Here is a 12,184-nt window from a genome sequence, read left to right on the forward strand (position 1 = left end):
TTTTTTTTGGTCTGGTCGCTCCTGTTACGGTGAGGGGTGGAGCCTTAGGTGTTCACCAGGGCAGGGCACCCCAATTGCTAGATTGTGATGTTGTATGTGAGGGCAGGGTCGGGAGGGAACAATGGCAGTAGCTCCGTTCTCCTGGGACCTCAGTCCCTTCCCTGGGATCCTTGGTTGTGCGCTCTGCCCTGCTCCACAATCGCCGCCTCACTGGGTCTGCCAGCTGCCACTTGCGCACTCAGGGTCCACCCGCTGCAATCTTGCATGCCGCAGATGCCTTACATGCTCCCGGTTGCCTTATGTGCCCAGTTCTCCCTGTTCTCCAGGCCGTGACCCGCGCCCGGCAGCTGGTCTCCACCCCTCCTACCGGTCTGGATGAACAGGTCTACTTTAACTTCTTGGCTGTCCAACTTCCATTCAGATGAATTTTCTGTCAGTTCTAGGTGTTATTCTGCCTCTAAATTGTTGTTGTTCCAATATTGGTTGTGCGTGGAGATACGGTGCATCCACCTATGCCTCCATCTTGGCTGGAAGTCTAGTTCATTGTTATTGCTTTGATTAAACAGCCAATTATCTTTTTTCAAATTTTTTTATTGTGGTAAAATATACATAACATAAAATTTACCATCCTAACCATTTTAAGTATATAGTTCAGTGTTGTTAAATACATTCATAATGATGTGCAACTGTCACCATTATTCATCTTTAAAACTTTTTTCATTTTGCAAAACTAAAACTCTAAACCTGTTAAAGAAAAACTCATTCACCTCTTACCCAGCCCCTGGAAGCTACCATTCTACGTTTCTGTCTTTATGATTTGACTCCTCTGAGTGTGGAGTCATACAGTGTTTGTCTTTTTGTGACTGACACATTTCACTTAGCATAATGTCTTCAAGATTCATCCATTTTGTAGCATATGTCAGAATTTCCTTTCTTTTAAGGCTGAATAATATTCTATTATAATATATAACACATTTTGCTTATCTAGTTAGCTGCTGATATATGGTTGGTTGTTTCCATATTTTAGCTATTGTGAATAATGTTGCTATGAACATACTATACAAATATCTCTTCGAGATACTGCTTTTAATTACTCTCACTATATACCCAGAAGTGGAATTTCTAGATCATATGGTAATTCTATTTTTAATTTTTTAAGGAATGATCATGCAGTTTTTCACAGCATGTGTACCATTTTATAGTCCCACCAATAGTGCACAAAGCTTCTAATTTCTCCACATCCTCACTAACACTTGCTATTTTCAATTTTGGGGTTTGGGTTTTTTTTTTTTTTTGCTTCATTTGTTGATAGCTGCCTTCTAATGGGTGTAGGTAGTCTCCCTTACTTTTTTAAAAATTTAATCTTTATTGTATTTTTTTTCATTATCATTTATTTAGTCCCCATATACTGCCCCCCATCCGCAAATCACCACACTGTTGTCCATGTCCATGAATCCTTTTTCCTTTTTGCTCAATCCCCCTACCCGCTAACCTCCCCACCCCAGTTTTCATCCTGCTCTCTATCTAGGAGTCTGGCTCTATTTTCCTTGTTAGTTCAATTTGTTCGTTAGATTCCACATATGAGTGAAATCATATGGTATTTGTCTTTCTCTGACTGGCTTACTTCCCATAGCATAATGTTCTCCAGAGCTATTCATACTGTCACAAAGGGTAAAATTTTCTTCTTTTTTATGGCCAAGTAGTATTCCATTGTATAAATATCTCATAACTGTTTTATCCACTCATATACTGATAGACATTTGGGGTGCTACCATATCTTGGCAATTGTAAATAATGCTGCAATGAACACAGGAGTGATTATAGTCTCCCTTACCCTTGAGAGACAGTTTATTGGATATAGGAGTCTTGGTTGACAGGTTTTTTTTTCTTTTAGTATTTTTAATGTATCAGCCCACTGCCTTCTTTGTTTTTTAATATATTTTATTGATTATGCTATTACAGTTGTCCCATTTCCCCCCTTCTCTCCCCTCCACCCTGTACCCCCTCTCCCACCCACGTTTCCCACCTTTAGTTCATGTCCATGTGTCATACTTATGAGTTCTTTAGCTTCCACATTTCCCGTACTATTCTTGCCCTCCCCCTATCTGTTTTCAACCTACATTCTATGCTACTTATTCTCTATACCTTTTCCCCCTCTTTCCTCCTCCCACCCCCCTGCTGCTAGCCCTCCATGTGCCCTCCATTTCTGTGGTTCTGTTCCTGTTCTAGTTGTTTACCTAGTTTCTTTTGGTTTTGCTTTAGGTGTGGTTGTCAATAATTGTGAGTTTGCTGTCCTTTTACTATACATGTCTTTTCTTTATCTTTTTTTCTTAGATAAGTCCCTTTAGCCTTTCATAAAATAAGGGCTTGGTGATGATGAACTCCTTTAATTTGACCTTATCTGAAAAGCACTTTATCTTCCCTTCCATTCTAAATGAGAGCTTTGCTGGATAGAGCAATCTGGGATGTAGGTCCATGTCTTTCATGACTTGGAATATTTCTTTCCAGCCCCTTCTTGCCTGTAAGGTCTCTTTGGAGAAATCAGCTGACAGTCTGATGGGAACTCCTTTGTAGGTTACTGTCTCCTTATCTCTTGCTGCTTCTAGGATTCTCTCCTTCGTTTTTACCTTGGCTAATGTAATGATGATGTGCCTGGGTGTGTTTCTTCTTGGGTCCAACTTCTTTGGGGCTCTCTGAGCTTCTTGGATTTCTTGGAAGACTGTTCCCTTTGCCAGATTGGGGAAGTTCTCCTTTATTATTTGTTCAAATAACTTTTCCACTTGTTGCTCCTCCCCTTCTGGTACCCCTATAATTTGGATGTTGGAACGTTTAAAGGTGTCCTGGATGCTCTTAAGCTTTTCCTCGATTTTTTGAATTCTTATTTCATCATGCTTTCCTGCTTGGTTGATTCTATCTTCCTTCTGGTCCACTGTATTGTTTTGAGACTCAGATTCCTTCCTTTCACTATTGGCTCTCTTCTGCATATCTTCCTGCATCTCTTTTATGGTAACCTGCATCCTTTCATCTAAATTGCGCCCAAAGTCAACCAATTCCGTGAGCTTTCTGATCACCAGTGTATTGAACTGTGCATCTGATAGATTGGCTATTTCTTGGTCGCTCAAAAGGATGAGTCCTGGGGGACTGATCTGTTCTGTTGGGAACATATCTTATGTCTTTCCCTGTCTCTCCTTTTTTTTTTTTTTTTTTTTTTCCGGTCTGGTCGCTCTTGTTACGGTGGGGGGCGGAGCCTTAGGTGTTCACCGGGGCTGGGCACCCCAGTCGCTAGATTGTGACGTTATATGTGGGGGCGGGGGCGGGGTCGGGAGTGGGGACGGGAGGGAACAATGGTGGTAGTTCCGTTCTCCTGGGCTCAGACCCTTCTCTGGGCTCCTGGGCTGCGAGCTCTGCCCTGGTCCACAATCGCTGCCTCACTGGGTCCCCCAGCCGCAGCTTGTGTACTCAGGGATCACCGCTGCATTCTTGTGCCCCAGATGGCTGTTGCGCCGATTTTGCGCCAAATTTTCCCCGACCTCCGTGTGCCACCGACCCGCGCCAGCCCTGCGCCCGCCCGGCTCGTCGTCTCCTACCAGCCTGGATGTACGGGTCTACTTCAACTTCTTGGCTGTCTGACTTCCATTCAGATAAATCCTCTGTTAGTTCTGGGTGTTATTGTCTGTAAATTATTGCTGTTCTATTCTTGGTTGTGCGAGGAGGTACGGTGCGTCCACCTATTCCTCCATCTTGCCGGAATTGAGCCCACTGCTTTCTTACCTATAAAGTTTCTGACAAGAAATTTGCTAACAGTCTTATTGAGGATCCCTTGTGTGTGACAAGTTGCTTCTTTCTGCCCTCAAAAGTCTTTTTCTTTGTTTTTTTGACAGTTTGATTGTAGTGTGCCTCTGTGTGGATCTCTTTGAATTCATTCTACTTAGAATTTGTTGAGTTTCTTTCATGTTTGTATTCATACATTTCATCAAAATTGGGAGGTTTTCATGTTTATTTTTTCTTAGCCCTTTCCACCTCTCTTCTTCTGAAACTCCTAGAATACATACGTTAGTTTGCTTGATGATGCCTCATAGGTCCTTTGGCTCTGTTCACTTTTCTTCAATCTTTTTTACTTTCTTTTTCTCAGACTCAATACTTTCTATTATCCTATCTTCAGGATCACTGTTTCTTTTTTCTGCCTGCTAAATTCTGCTTTGAATCCCTCTAGGGAATTTTTTAATTTCAGGTATTGTACTTTTCAGCCTCAGAGTTTCCTTTTTATTTCTTTTTAGGTTTTCTGTCTCTTTGTTCATGTTTCTATTTGATTCCACCATAGTTTTCTTGACTTTATCCACAGTTTCCTTTCGTTCTATGAGCATCTTTAAGATGTTTTAAAGTACTTTTCTAAGATATCTGCCATTGGGTCTTCTTTTTTTTTTTTTTTTTTTTTTTTCAGAAATAGTTTCTGTTGATTTTTTTTTTTTGAGTGGGCCACACTTTCCTGTTTATATATCTTGTGAAGTTGTTGTTGTTGTTGATGATGATAACCAGACATTTAAATTTAATAAACTGGTAACTCTGGAAATGAGAATTCCCTTTCCCAAATTTGCTCTATTTTAAAAAATTTATTTATTTTTAGAGAGATGGGAAGGTGGGGAAAGAGAGGGAGAAAAACATCAATGTATGAGAAAAACATAGACTGGTTTCCCCTTACACATGCCCCAACTGGGGACCAGGCCTGCAACCCAGGCATGCACTCTGACCAGCAATCAAACCAACAACTTTCCACTCTGCCAGACAACACCAACCAACTGAGCCATGCTGGTTGGCCCACATTTGCTGTATTTTTCTATTATTTTGGGGGGTTTTTATTACTGCAGTCTATCTCTGTGCCAAGGATCAGCCTAGATGTAAACTTAGTGTTTTCTCATGTCTTTTCTAATCCTGTACCTTTCTTTGGATATATGGCAGTCACTTTCTAGTTTTCCCTGTATATGCAATTGATTGAGAATGTCCTTGTGTTTATTGCCTGGTTTCTAAAAGGGGAAAAGAAAAATAAATGGGAGGATGAAGAGGAGTTGCCAGCGAGAGTGGGAGGGGCATGAAACAAAGGGGGAAGTTGCTTAGAGCGAAAATTTACTCTGCTGCTTTGGGGGTTTTTTGTTGAATGATTTTAGAAAGAGAGAGACATTGATTTGTCATTCCACGTATTTATGTGCTCATTAACCAATAACCAACTTGCTTCTTGTAAGTGCCCTGATGGGATTGAACCCACAACCTTCATGTATCTGGATGATGCTCTAATTAACTGAGCTACCCTAATAGGGCTTGGATTTGTTGTATGATTTCACTTTGTATTGTTATTTCATTTTGTATTATTTAATTTGTTGTGTTATTTCATTCTTTGTACTTTATAATGGACAGGTGAAAACCAAATTAGGAATAATAAAGTTCTGGCAGTAACTTCTAAGGAATGAACATACATTTTCTAATAGTACTTCCAGGGCCACTTAGTTTTGCTACAGCTTCTCTTCATGGTTCATCGTCTCATCCTAGGGATAAGAAGCTACCACATTAGTGAATTTCTCAAAATCATTATATAGAAAAATGAGCAGATATTAGAACTAGAATAAATTAACAAGGATTCTGTTACTTTTTTTTAAACATCATTCTCTTATGATGAAAAACTAGTAACAGAAAGCAATAAACTTAGCCAAGTCTTTTTTATCCTGACCATGTTAAAATTGTTTATCTATTTTGTTCTCCATATATATGATTTTATGTGCATGCAAAAATATTATAAAAAATTATCTTATTGTTTTTCAGTATGCAGAGATTTCTTGAATAACTGCTTTATAAAAACAGTCTTAAGCATTTTTCTACATATTTTATTATTCAACCCTACTTCATAGAAATCTATTAAAAGCAACTGGTCTAACTTTTTGTTAGGTACGTAATGATGGTACCTAATGTATCGGGATGTGGCACAATTTAGTCAAGCATTACTGGTGATGACATTCACATTGTTTCCAGGTTTTTGCCACTGTGAGCAATGCTATCTGTAAGAAGCATACTTATTTGGTTTCTGTAACCTTTCTTGTTAACTTCTAACTATTTTATGTTTGGCACTACTGGGAATGGAATATTTTTGTTTGGTCCTTTAGGTGCCTGTTGCTAAAATAGAGACAAACTATTGATTTCTATATGTTTTCCCTTATAAGAGGTTGTCTCTGAAAAAGAGGAAATTAGCAGTAAGGAGCCTGGGAAGTGTTTTGTTTTGTTTTTTAAGATTTTATTTATTTATTTTTAGAGAGAGGGGAAGGGGGAAAAAAGGGAGGAAGAGAAACATCAGTGTGTGCTTGCCTCTCACATACCCCCTGCTGGGGACCCAGCCCACAACCCAGGCATGTGCCCTGACTGGGAATCAAACCGGTGACCCCTCGGTTTGCAGCCCACGCTCAGTCCACTGAGCTACACCAGCCAGGGTAGAACTGTTGGTTTTTTATAACCTGTATTATAGAATTAAATGACTCTTTAAACCATGTGCTGCATAATTTTGATAAAAATGAAAAATTTAAATACAAAGTAAGAAATGGTATTGAGGCATCCTATTAGTTTCTGATTTTGACTAAAATGCTATAGTGTTTTACCATTTAGGATCATATTTGTTATTTGTTTGGATATATAACCTTTATTATATTTAAGTTTACTTGAATTCTTACTTCGACTTATTTTTATTATTTATATCGTTAACATAAATGCTGGCTTTTATCAAAAAGTTTTTCAGCATTTACTAATATAATCCCAATATAATAATGAGTTATAGTGACTTTCTTAATATTAAACCACCCTGCATTCCAAAAATAATCTCTACTTACTTGTAGAGTATTATTTTTTGTACATTAATGTATTCACTTTGTTAATGTTTATTTTTTAGAATAAGTGCCCCATCAAGTAGAAATTCTCCTACTTTTTTTTAGTGGTTAAATAATTAATAATTATAAACAGGGTGTTGTTGATACAAATAACAAGAGAGGTTCTAGAGGAGGTGAATTTTCCAAAGAGGGAACCAGTATCTGCAGCAGCTGAATCCAGGGGTCCTGCCACCAGGGTGGGGCAGCTCTGTAATAAATAATTGGGACAAAAGGGCAGGTATGCTGCTTCTTCTTGACAGAAATCCACTTCTTCCTTGCCACAAACATCCCAAAGAAGGAGCCCTAAGCTCACTCACAGCTGCCTGGATGGGCATAATCTATTCATCCTTCTCCTCCTGCTTAGAGGCAGATACCCAGCACACCACATGGTTCTCCTCAACCACCTGGCCATCTGCCTCTGTTTTGCGAGCTTTGCTGAGCTGCTCCTTGTCATTGGAGATGTAAAGCTCAAAGTAGTTCGGTTTCTAGCTGTCCTCCACTTCTCAGATGCTCAGATTCTACAGGGAGATTATTCCTCCAGGCTCCTCGTTTGTTTGTATTATGTCATGAAATCAAAGTTGTCTGTGAAAAGCCAGCCCCTCCCAGTCCAAGTGGAAGAAAGTATGGATCAGATCATTCCCATGGTCCTCAGAAATCCTGAAAGGCTCATATTCCTGGGCAGCTCCTCAGCAGATCCCATCCTCACTGATGCCTGGGTTCAAGGCCACAGAGTCTCTAGGCTCGGCTAGTCCTGGACATTGGGATTGTAAAGGTTGGTATTCAACAAAATCACCAGGAAGGACTGGAGAATTCTAGAATTGCACAGGCAGTGCTTCCATCATTCAGTCAATCTTATGAGCCTCTCTGGGGATGCCAAAAGCTCCATAGAAATTGCCTGAGGTCCTGCACCAGGTTGAAATCAGTGAGCCCTTGCAAGATCCACAGAAGTGTGGAGCACTGCCAGACTCAAATCTTCCCTCTTTCCCAGGTATTCCCTATGGCTGTTTTGTTCAGGTTTTTGCCCTTGTACCTCTCTTTCCTAAGCTCCAAAGGCCCTCCTTTTTTTTTTTTTTTTTTTTTGCCTCTATAACTGGTTCTTCTGTGGCTCACTTCTACTTCTGTGACTTTCTAAATAAGCTTTCTCACTTTAAAAAATGCAATAATACTATAAAAATCAGGGTTTTATTATCCTTAGAGTTGGCATCAGGCAACCACAAATCCTCCCAGGTAATGTGAAGACACTAAACCTCTTAGATAGGGAGTGTCAGTTTCCATCCTAAGGCAATAAGCTATAGGCCTTGCTAAATTTTACCTGATGCTTATATAATTTCATATACCATTACCAATTCATGTAAATTGGAGAGCATTTTAATTATTTTAGCCAATCCACAATTTCACTATTTTCAACCATGAAAGCCCATTTCTAACAACCATTAACAATGAATAATCCATTAATGTCTTGATTATAAATTAATTAATTTCTGACATTCATTAGTTTAATAAGCAAAATATCTAATTTTAATCAGAGTTAAGACACCCAGTAATCCCTTTAGAGTGTGAATTCCTATTTAGAATGCTAGTTGCACATAGATTATAATTTGAATTTAACATACCTGTAATATTTTACTCTTTACTGAAATATTTTAAACTAAATTATAGATATTGTAACATTGGATTCAAATACCAATTCTGCTACTTAATAGCTATGTGCTATTAAATATGAATGTAATTTGATCCTTGAGATTCAGTTTCCTCAAGTGTAAAATTGTTACAGAACAAACAAGGGGGGCCTGGGACGATATACTATTATTGAAAGAAGCCCCCAGGTCCGTTATGTCCGCCGCCAAAGGAAAGACGTCTCTCAATGCCAGAGATTTGTGAAAAGGAAAGGAAATGTTTATTTAATGCTATACAAACTTAAAGTAGGGACCTAATGTCTTCACCAAAAATCCTAAAGTCCCTTAAAGCACCCACAAACAGACACAGTCCTTCCTTCCTTCCCCCTTTGCCCAGTCCAGAGTACCGTATCTCCTAAAGCTGCGGGGGTCCCTACTCTGGCAAAGGCATGTGGTCCTCTCTCCCCGGACCACAGGAGTCCCCATTCTGCCAGAGCCGCGTGGTTCTCTCTCTCAGGGCTGCGGGGGAGTCTCCACTCTGCTAAAGCTGTGTGGTTCTCTTACAGGGCTGCACATGATCCTCCCTCTCAAATGGCTGCCGCGTCTCAGTTTAAATCCCAGCGCCAATCTTCCTCTGAAGCCCCATTTCCGGCTCCTCTCACAATTGGCCACAGCTGCCAGATTCTGGGCAGGTGTGGCCCTGTGGTGTGGAGCCAATTATCTCCAGGCTCTTCTGGATCTTATAACAGATCCCTATTTGAGGCTCCCCTCTTGGCTGCACCCTGTTACAAAATGAGGATAATACCTCATAGAATGGTGAGAATTAACTAATGGATATGAAAAAGCATTATAAACTCTATAATAGTCTACAAATGTTAGGTTTTATTATTATTGGATAATAATATCTCAAATAGAGGTTAGGTTCTGTTGAGAACCTTTGAGGATTCATCCATTACATGGAAGGTTAGGTGACCTCCAATGTTCATCTATTGTGAATATTAAACTTGATATTCTCTTTGCTTGTCTTCAAACACAGGGAAAAAAAGCAAAATAACTTATGGGGTTCTTAACCCAGAAGGTCAGAATAATTACCTTAGGACTGGCACTGGGGCTGTAACCCTCACCTATGTTATTCCAGTGGAAGATTATCAAATGAGAACAGACTTAATAGATTTAATAATAATAACAAACATTTATATAGTGTTTACTATCTTCCAGGCAGTATGCTAAATATATTATCTTATTTAATCCCCACAATAACCCAATAAAGTTGGTATTGCTTTTAAGCCCATTTTAAAATGAGGAAACTCAGGCTTAGAGAAATTAGGTAACCGCCCAAGTGGTGGTAAAGAATTTACCCTCAGGCAGTTTTTTTTTCTTTCATGTTTTAAAACTTTATTTGCATATTAAAAATTGTGCATTCCAATAATTAACATCATTTGGACAGAAAAAATGGCACTGTGCTTAAACTGCATTTTACAGCCTGTAGGACACCTTGGCCCATCTTGGCTTTTATTTAAATTTCACTGTTGTACCACTCAGCTTCTTCCTTCACCAACATGCAAATTCTTTTCCTTCCCTGACAACCAGGAAGGCAGATGAGATAAGCAGGTGTGGCCTTCATTGTCAGTAATTCAGCTGCTGTTCTTTTAAAAAAAATTTTTTTTATTGATTGATTGTAGTCAGAGAGGAAAAGATAAATATTGATTTGTTGTTTCACTTATTTATGCATTCATTGGTTGTTTGTTTGTTTTTAATTCACACCCAAGGATAAGTTTTATTGATGTTAGAGAGAGGGGAAGGGAGAAAAAAACGTCAATGTGAGAGAGAAACATCGATGGGTTGCCTCCCATATGTGTCCCAACTGGGGACCAAACCCACAAGGTAGGTATGTATCCTGAATAAGAATCAAACCCACACATTTTGGTGTACAGGATGATACTCCAACCAGCTGAGCCACCTGGCCAGGGCTCATTGATTTTTTTCTTGTTTGTGCCCTGACCAGGGATTAAACCTGCAACCTTGGCATATCAGGACAATGCTCTAACCAACTGAGCTACCCAGCCAAAGCTAGTAATTATTCTTGAGAACCTATATGCTAAGCACAACAGTCAAAATAAATATATAAACTATATGAATTATTTATGTGACATATATAACATATGTAATACATGTCAATTTTCTATAATGATCATAATATATATTTATTCATGATGTTGCCTTCCCCTATTGAAACAAACATAATACATACACCTGAAACTAATTCAAAATAGTATTGAATGTAAACTGTAATTGAAAAATAAAACTTAAATTGAAAAAAATTTTTAATGCCCTGGCTGGTGTGGCTTAGTGGATTGAGTAGCGGCCTGTAAACCAAAAGTTCACTGGTTCCTAGTCAGGGCAAATGCCTGGGCTGCAGGCCAGGTCCCTGGTTGGGGGCATGTAAGAGGCAACCAATCAATATTATCTATCACACATTGATGTTTCTCTCCCTCTCTTTCTCCCACCCTCCGTCTCTCTAAAAGTAAATAAATAAAATCTTAAAAAAACAAATATACATAAACCTTCAGCTATTATTCCTGAATTTCAAAAGTTAACTCATAAAAGCATTGTATAATTATACCTACATTTTCCCCTCTCATTTTATGTTTCTCCTCATTTCCCTCTTTTTAGTTACCTCTTTACTCATGTGTAGTAGATTGACTGCAAAGAGCTACCAATTGTTCTTGCCATTCCTAATATTCATGCTGCTCTTCTCATCAAGAGGTGGCATCTGGGACTTCCAGCCAAGATGGAGGCATATGCAGACACACTTCACCTCCTCTTACAACCATAAGGATAAGAACCAATCTAAAAACAAATAACAACCAGAACTCCCAGAAAATCAAACTGTATGGAGTCAGAAAGCTAAGAATTTAAAGAAGAAATTCATGTGGATGGTGGGAGGGCACAGCCAGAGAGCTAGAGCAGGGAGGATACAGTGTTGTGCAAAGATGTGGCAGCGGCCAGTGGAACAGGTGGTCCTACATTTACATGTGGCAGATAAAAACCGGGAGGGACAACTGGGAAGTGAGGGATACCAGCCCCAGGCCAGATTGTGCAGCCCAGGATTCCAGTGCTGGGAAATAAAGTCTTATACCTCTGGCTACAAAAATCATTGGGGGTTGGGTCAGTGGAAGAAACTGCCAGTCTCTCAAGAGAGTCCATTTATAGGACCCACGGGGTCCTAGAATATACGCAAACCAACTCATTCCAGGAATCAGTACCAGGCAGCAGCTAGAAGGGTGCCAGTCTCTAACTGGAAGTGGAAGAAGTGACTGGAAATGGGGTAAGAGCCCAGCAAGTGTCATTGTTCCCTCTCTGACCCCTCCTCCACATACAGTGCCACAAAGTGAGGGAAGTGGGTTTCCTGTCCTGGTGAACACCTAAGGTTCCGCCCCTTACAGTGTAACATGTGCACCAACATGGGAGTCAAAGCAGCTCTACCTAATACACAGAAACACAGGGAGCCTGCCAAATTGAGAAGACAAAGAAATATGGCCCAAATTAAAGAACAGATCAAAAGTCCAGAAAAAGAAGTAAGCAACACAGAGATAGCCACCCTATCAGATGCAAAGTTCAAAACACTGGTGATCAGGATTCTCAGAGAAATGATTGCATACAACATAA

At 39.6% G+C, this 12,184-nt stretch overlaps 1 pseudogene; it reads right to left on the bottom strand.

Annotated features, from left to right (window-relative positions):
* Positions 1-7,142: 7,142 nt before the first annotated feature.
* LOC114512982 lies at positions 7,143-11,288 on the bottom strand (annotated as a pseudogene).
* Positions 11,289-12,184: the final 896 nt, after the last annotated feature.

Source organism: Phyllostomus discolor, chromosome 2 (genome assembly GCF_004126475.2).
Source record: "Phyllostomus discolor isolate MPI-MPIP mPhyDis1 chromosome 2, mPhyDis1.pri.v3, whole genome shotgun sequence".
Classification (NCBI taxonomy): Eukaryota; Metazoa; Chordata; class Mammalia; order Chiroptera; family Phyllostomidae; genus Phyllostomus; species Phyllostomus discolor.